The 6495-nt window shown below is 45.9% G+C and overlaps 1 pseudogene; it reads right to left on the reverse strand.

The window, feature by feature from the left end:
- The window catches only part of LOC123171495 (disease resistance protein RGA5-like), a 16563-nt pseudogene extending 10501 nt beyond the window's left edge, over positions 1 to 6062 (reverse strand).
- Between the last annotated feature and the right edge of the window lie 433 nt (positions 6063 to 6495).

Here is a 6495-nt window from a genome sequence, read left to right on the forward strand (position 1 = left end):
GAGGTGCTGACGCGTGGATGCCTATTGGTCCCGGTTGGTGGCACCAACCGGGACCAAAGTCCCTCCTGCCTGGGCTCCCCACACCGGCCACGTGGACGGCCTTTAGTCCCGGTTCGTGTAAGAACCGGGACTAAAGGGCTAGGGCATTAGTAACGACCCTACCCCCTCCTCTGTTGGTAGACATACATATTATGTGAGTTTCATTGATGATTATAGCAAGTTCTCTTGGATCTATCTTCTCAAGAAAACTTCTGATGTGTTCCAAGTTTTTCTCAACTTTCAAGCTCTAGTTGAACGCCAGTTTGATAGTAAAATTATTGCTCTTCAATCTGATTGGGGAGGGGAATACGAGAAACTAAATTCTTTCTTCCAAAAACTTGGAATCTCCCATCATGACTCTTGTCCGCACGCTCACCAACAAAATGGGTCTGCCGAACTCAAGCATAGACACATTGTAGAGGTTGGCCTAGCTCTTTTAGTTGGCGCCTCCATGCCCCTCAAGTTCTGGGATGAGGCGTTTCTCACTGCCGTTCATATCATCAACATGCTCCCTAGTCATGTCATTAACAATGAAACTCCTATGGAAAGACTCCTTCACACCAAACCAGACTACACCTCTCTTCGTGTGTTTGGGTGCACTTGCTGGCCCAACCTTCGCCCATACAACAATCGCAAACTCATGTTTCGCTCTAAGCAATGCGCTTTTCTTGGCTATAGTGCCAAACATAAAGGTGTTAAGTGCCTCGATATTTCTACGGGACGGGTCTACATCTCTCGTGATGTAGTCTTTGATGAAACAAAGTTCCCGTTTTCCGATCTTCATCCCAACGCCGGTGCACTACTTCGTCAAGAAATTCTTCTCCTCCCATCTAGCCCTACCGGTCTTGATCAAGGGGAAGATAATTGTGTTGATCAATTGATGACTAACTCTCATAATCATGCACTTGAGCTTTGTGATGATGCAGATGAAAACTGTGAAGAAAACGGTGCAAAAATCACCCATAACAGTGATGAAATCAGCCCCAATACGTCACATTTTATGTGTCCGGGCGTAGATCCTCCTCGGGATCGGAGCTGCAGCAGCCCAGCAGCGAATCTGCCTCGGGATCGATGCAGTAGCAGGACGGCAGCCCACGGGAACCCGTGTTGCCTGCCAGGCGCGCCTCCGGCGACCCAGCGCCTGGCACGCGGCGCCCCTCCACCGGCTCGGGCGCGTCCTTTGGTGCCCACCAATCAGGTGCTGACACGCGGGGTCGCTGGCCCGCAGATGGGCCCCGCCACTATGTCCGACGGCAACCAACCGATGCCGCACCCAGCCGTCAGGAGGCAAGCGCGGAGTCCTGCGCTGATCCGTCTGGCGGCGCACGATCCGGCGTGGATTCGCCCGGGCCCACGCCATCATTATGCCATGATGGGCCTTCGGTGGACCCGCAACCAGGCTTGGGATCTTCTGCACCGGATGTATCGCAGCTGCTGCAGACTACCACCACAGAAAATCATGTGGATTCCTTCTCTGGTGTGATAGGAGCACTGGAAGGATCTGCTTCAGGATCAACCGGTGCAGTGGCTGGATCTTCTTTGCCGAGTAACACTACAGCAGCACCTAGTCCTCCGCGTACACGCCTACAGAAAGGGGTAACAAAACCTGTCAATTATAAGCAAATAACAAAGTTTGGTCTGGCATGTTAAACAGGTGAACCAAGTACTCTTGAGGAGGCACTTAGTGATACACGGTGGAAAAAGGCTATGGAAGAAGAATGCATGGCACTTCGGAAAAATAAAACATGGCATCTCGTTCCCCCACAACAAGGTAAAAATTTAATTGATTGCAAGTGGATTTTCAGAATCAAGGGAAAGTCTGATGGAACAATAAATCGCTATAAGGCCAGACTTGTTGCAAAAGGCTTTAAGTAGCAATATGGCATAGATTACGAGGACACATTTAGTCCTGTTGTGAAAGTTGCAACCATCCGTCTTGTCTTGTCCACTGCTGTTTCCAGGGGATGGAGTCTACGACAGCTAGATGTACAGAACGCGTTCCTTCATGGTGTTCTGGAAGAGGAAGTCTACATGAAACAACCTCCTGGGTTTGTAAGTAAAAGCAAACCATTTCATGTGTGTAAACTTGACAGAGCTTTATATGGACTGAAGCAGGCTCCTCGAGCATGGTACTCACGACTCAGTTAGAAGTTGCAGACACTCGGTTTCATTCCTTCTAAGTCTGACACATCTTTGTTTATCTATAATAAGTCAAATACATCCATATTTGTTATTATTTATGTTGATGATATTATTGTCACAAGTTCGTCTGATGAGGCAGTGACAGGACTGTTGAAGGATTTGAGTGCTGAGTTTGCTCTTAAAGATTTGGGAGACTTGCATTTCTTTCTAGGGATTGAAGTCAAGAAACATGGAAACAGTCTTCATCTCTCCCAGGAAAGATATGCCAATGATCTGGTAAGAAGAGTTGGGTTGCAAGGGTGTAAGTCCTCACCAACCCCATTGTCTATTACAGAGAAATTATCCCTTGTAGAAGGAGAACCTTTGAGTCAAGAGGATAGTACCAGATACAGAAGTTTAGTGGGAGCACTTCAATATTTAACTTTGGCAAGACCTGATATTTCCTTTGTTGTGAACAAAGTATGTCAGTTTCCTTTGTTGTGAAAGATACTATGAATCTTGGTCTTACTTTCAGCAAGTCTTCATCTACTCTTGTTAGTGCTTTTTTGGCTCTGATTGGGCTGGATGTCTAGATGACAGACGCTCCACTGGTGGTTTTGCAGTATTCTTTGGTCCAAACTTGATATCATGGTGTGCAAAGAAACAAGCCACTGTGTCAAGGTCCAGTACAGAAGCTGAGTATAAGGCACTGGCAAATGCTACAACTGAGATTATTTGGGTTCAGTCCATGTTGAGGGTGCTTGGTGTGAAGCGCAGTCAAGCCCCATGCTTATGGTGTGATAACCTTGGTGCTACCTATTTATCTGATAATCCAGTGTTTCATGCCAGAACAAAACACATTGAGATAGATTTCCATTTTGTCAGAGAAAGAGTTGCTAACAGGCAATTGGAAATTCGTTTTGTGCATTCACGTGATCAGGTTGCAGATGGATTTACAAAGGCATTGCCCACGATGAATTTTGAGGAGTTCAAGCGTAATCTCAACCTGGCAAAGTTGTGATTAAGGGAGGGTGTTAAACGACACATATGGCGACCCTACGTGATAACCTTCGGTCCCTGTGATGTCAACCGAACCTAGATAGATAGAGATAGGTTGTTCAAATATTCTGTTATCATTGTAACTAGATATCTCTCTATTCTATCCCTTGTTCTCCAAGATGTACTCGATCCCATCTGTACGCTAACCCAGGGAGTTGCGCCCCTGGCTATATACACATAGCCGTCGCCCAGAGCTAGGGTACGACGTTCTCTCACAGATGAATCTTTCCACGGGAGTGTATTGGGCTCTAGTGGTCCTCAGGTTGAGAAAACAAAGAGCGGGCAATTTCCCAAGGATCTGAATGTCGACCTCTGGCCTCACCCTGTCCACTTGTATAAACAAGTAGGAGGGGACGGGAAGAAATGATGAATCCATCCATGTAGGCAATCTCGAGGTACAACTATCAAACCAAAGGGCGTGGAGGTGTGGAGGGGGCACCCAGCCGTCCCAGCTAGCATCGAACCATGCATCCCCATGATGATAAATCTCTAGAGTACACAATTTCTGCAAATTGGCCAAGGACATCAACAAAGAATTACACACACTCTCGTCGTCTCCCTCCCGCGAAAGGCGAAGCACCCTCAGCTCCAATAGCTCCACCAGCTTCCCTAGCTCTTTCTCAATTGCATTATTACCATCCAATGTCACAACATTCAGCTCTTCTAAGGACACCAAGTTCTCTATCCCAACCGGCAATCTTATGCCCTCATAAACATATAGGCACATCAACTTTCCTAGCCGAACAACACTTGATGGCACCTCACCCATTCCGCAGTCCAATGTTTGCAAAAGTTGAAGTTTTCCTATTTCAATGGGGAGAGGGTCAACCAGTGTATCTAGTAGCCCTAGGTACCTTAGGTGTAATAATTTCTCGACACACCTCAGATCAATTTGGTAGCTACTTTTCCGAAGATCACAACCTGATAAGTCCAACACACGCAGCAGTTGGAGGCTTGAAATAGATCGAATCACATTATCATCAGTTCTAAACAAAGTAACAGACCTCAACTTTGACATACTCTTGGCATCAACCCCATGAGTGGTTGGCTCTGACATGCTATTTTGAAAGGATATCCCGCGAACCATGCTATCTGAATTGTTCTTATTTTGCTTAGAGCCATCCCATATAGTAATAAAGTTTTCTTCACTAGGTAGAGAACATATGAGATCAAGTACCATATCATGTACTCGACAACCGTCCGCCCTAAATTCAACATCAACATATATTTTGCTTAATCAAGTTTCAATTTATCAGCTCACTGTAATATCTCCCTCCAACCTCAAACAGGCTAATTTCTTGTTGTCTACCTTGGATAAAGCCTTCAACTATCCACCTCCATATCAACTTGCTTCTATCTATCTAGTGATCTTCTGGGAATATACTGAGATATAAGAAACAAGTCTTGAGATGAGAAGGTAGGTCGTAATAACTAAATGATAGTATTCTTTGCATATCCTTCGTGGTACGGCCTTCCGCAAGTCCACGGCCAATAGAGCTGAGTACGTTGTCCCACTGATACTTTGGCTTTATGTGTTGATCATTACTAGCTAAAAGACTAGCTATAGTAATAATGGCTAGTGGTACTCCACCATATTTCTTCAAAATTTCTCTAGATACTTCCTCCAATTCAACGGGGCATTCACTTCCTTGAGGGAATATTCTTTTGTAGAAAAGCCTTTTGGATTCATCATTATCAAGAGATTTCATCTCATGAATAATATCACTGCTAAATAGGCAACATGCTTTAGAGACACTGTTTATGCGGGTTGTTGTTATTACTCGGCTGCCAAGATCGCTCTTAGAGAAAGCACACTTGATAATTTCCCATGCATCTTCCCCCCATATTTCATCTATCACTATTAAGTACCTGTGTGATTGTTTAGATTGTTAGTTCACATATCAATGAAGACATACATAACCAAGTTTTACTAGTCCAAATTTTGTTGACACAGAGGTATATACATCTAGATGGAGTGCTGCTATAGCCTTAGAATTTAGGTGAATGAATGCATACCTCTTATCCTGAAGAAACGCTCTCAGCTCATTGATGAGTTGTTCATTGTCCCTGACGGCTTCGTTGATGTTTGCAAACTTACGACTATCAAGTCCATATAACAACTTCTTGAAAATCTTTGTTATGTCGGGATTCCGAGACATGGAAACAAACACTCCACAAGTGAACTGAGCTCTGATCTTTTCGTACACCGCTCGGGCAAGCGTTGTCTTGCCCAATCCACCAAATCCAACAATAGACAGTGTCTTGAGTTGCTGCTTAGGCATCTCATCCACATCAAGGAGCTTCGAAATCAGCTCATCTCGTGTGCCCTCAAAGCCTACAAGCTCTGTGACATCTCTGTACACAGCCTTCAGGCGAGGGTCAATGGCATTCCCCACACCATTTGCGGATGCCTCAAGCGCGTACCTCTGGCGGAGCTCACCCAGCTCCTGAGCATCTTGGATGGCGCCGGAGATATGATGCAGAGCCTTTCCGTTGCTGAAGAGCTTCTTGGTCCGCTTGAAGAACTTCTTGACCATGTTCTTCAGGTTGTTGGGGCCGAGGTCGGCATGGCTGCCATCGTAGACGCGGACCATGTAGGCATCCACGGCGTCCTCCATGTTGTAGGAGAGCTCCCTCACCTTGGCCGCCTAGACCCGGACCTGAGGGTCGAGCTGCTCGGCCGGCATGTCGCCGACCTTGCCGAGAACGGCGTACATCATCTCTAGCTCGGTGACGAGAGACTGGACGCCCTTCTTCACGCGGCTGCTGAGGGTGAACTCGGCCATGAGCAGGTCGCCGAGATTGCGGAGGAGGGGGCTCAGCGCCCCGGTCGCAACCTGCATTTCTCTTCTCGATCTGATCTGCTGGCGGCTCTCCAGCGGCTGGTCTCCAACGGGGATGGTGAGGTGGACGGGTGGCTGGTGTGTGGTGAATGGTGAGGTAGTAGTGGGTCGGGTTAAAATGGGAGGGCACGAGTCCTCTCCGGCGGCTGGGCTCCGGCGAGGTGGTGAGTTGTCAACAGAAGTTTCTAAAATATTCTAGGTTGTCAAAAGAAACTATTCATATGTCTCTTACTTATTTTATTTTTCATTTTATACCTTTTTCATTTTTGTAATATTTTTCTTGTGTATATATGAATATTTTAAAGGTAAAGACATGGCAAGTATTTTTTTATAATTATAGGGTGATCACATTTTTAAACATGGCAGACATTTACACTGTGACCATTTTTTTTTTGTGTTCAAGCATTTTAATATAAAGTTCATCTATGTTTCT

This window comes from Triticum aestivum, chromosome 7D (assembly GCF_018294505.1).
Source record: "Triticum aestivum cultivar Chinese Spring chromosome 7D, IWGSC CS RefSeq v2.1, whole genome shotgun sequence".
Lineage (NCBI taxonomy): Eukaryota > Viridiplantae > Streptophyta > Magnoliopsida > Poales > Poaceae > Triticum > Triticum aestivum.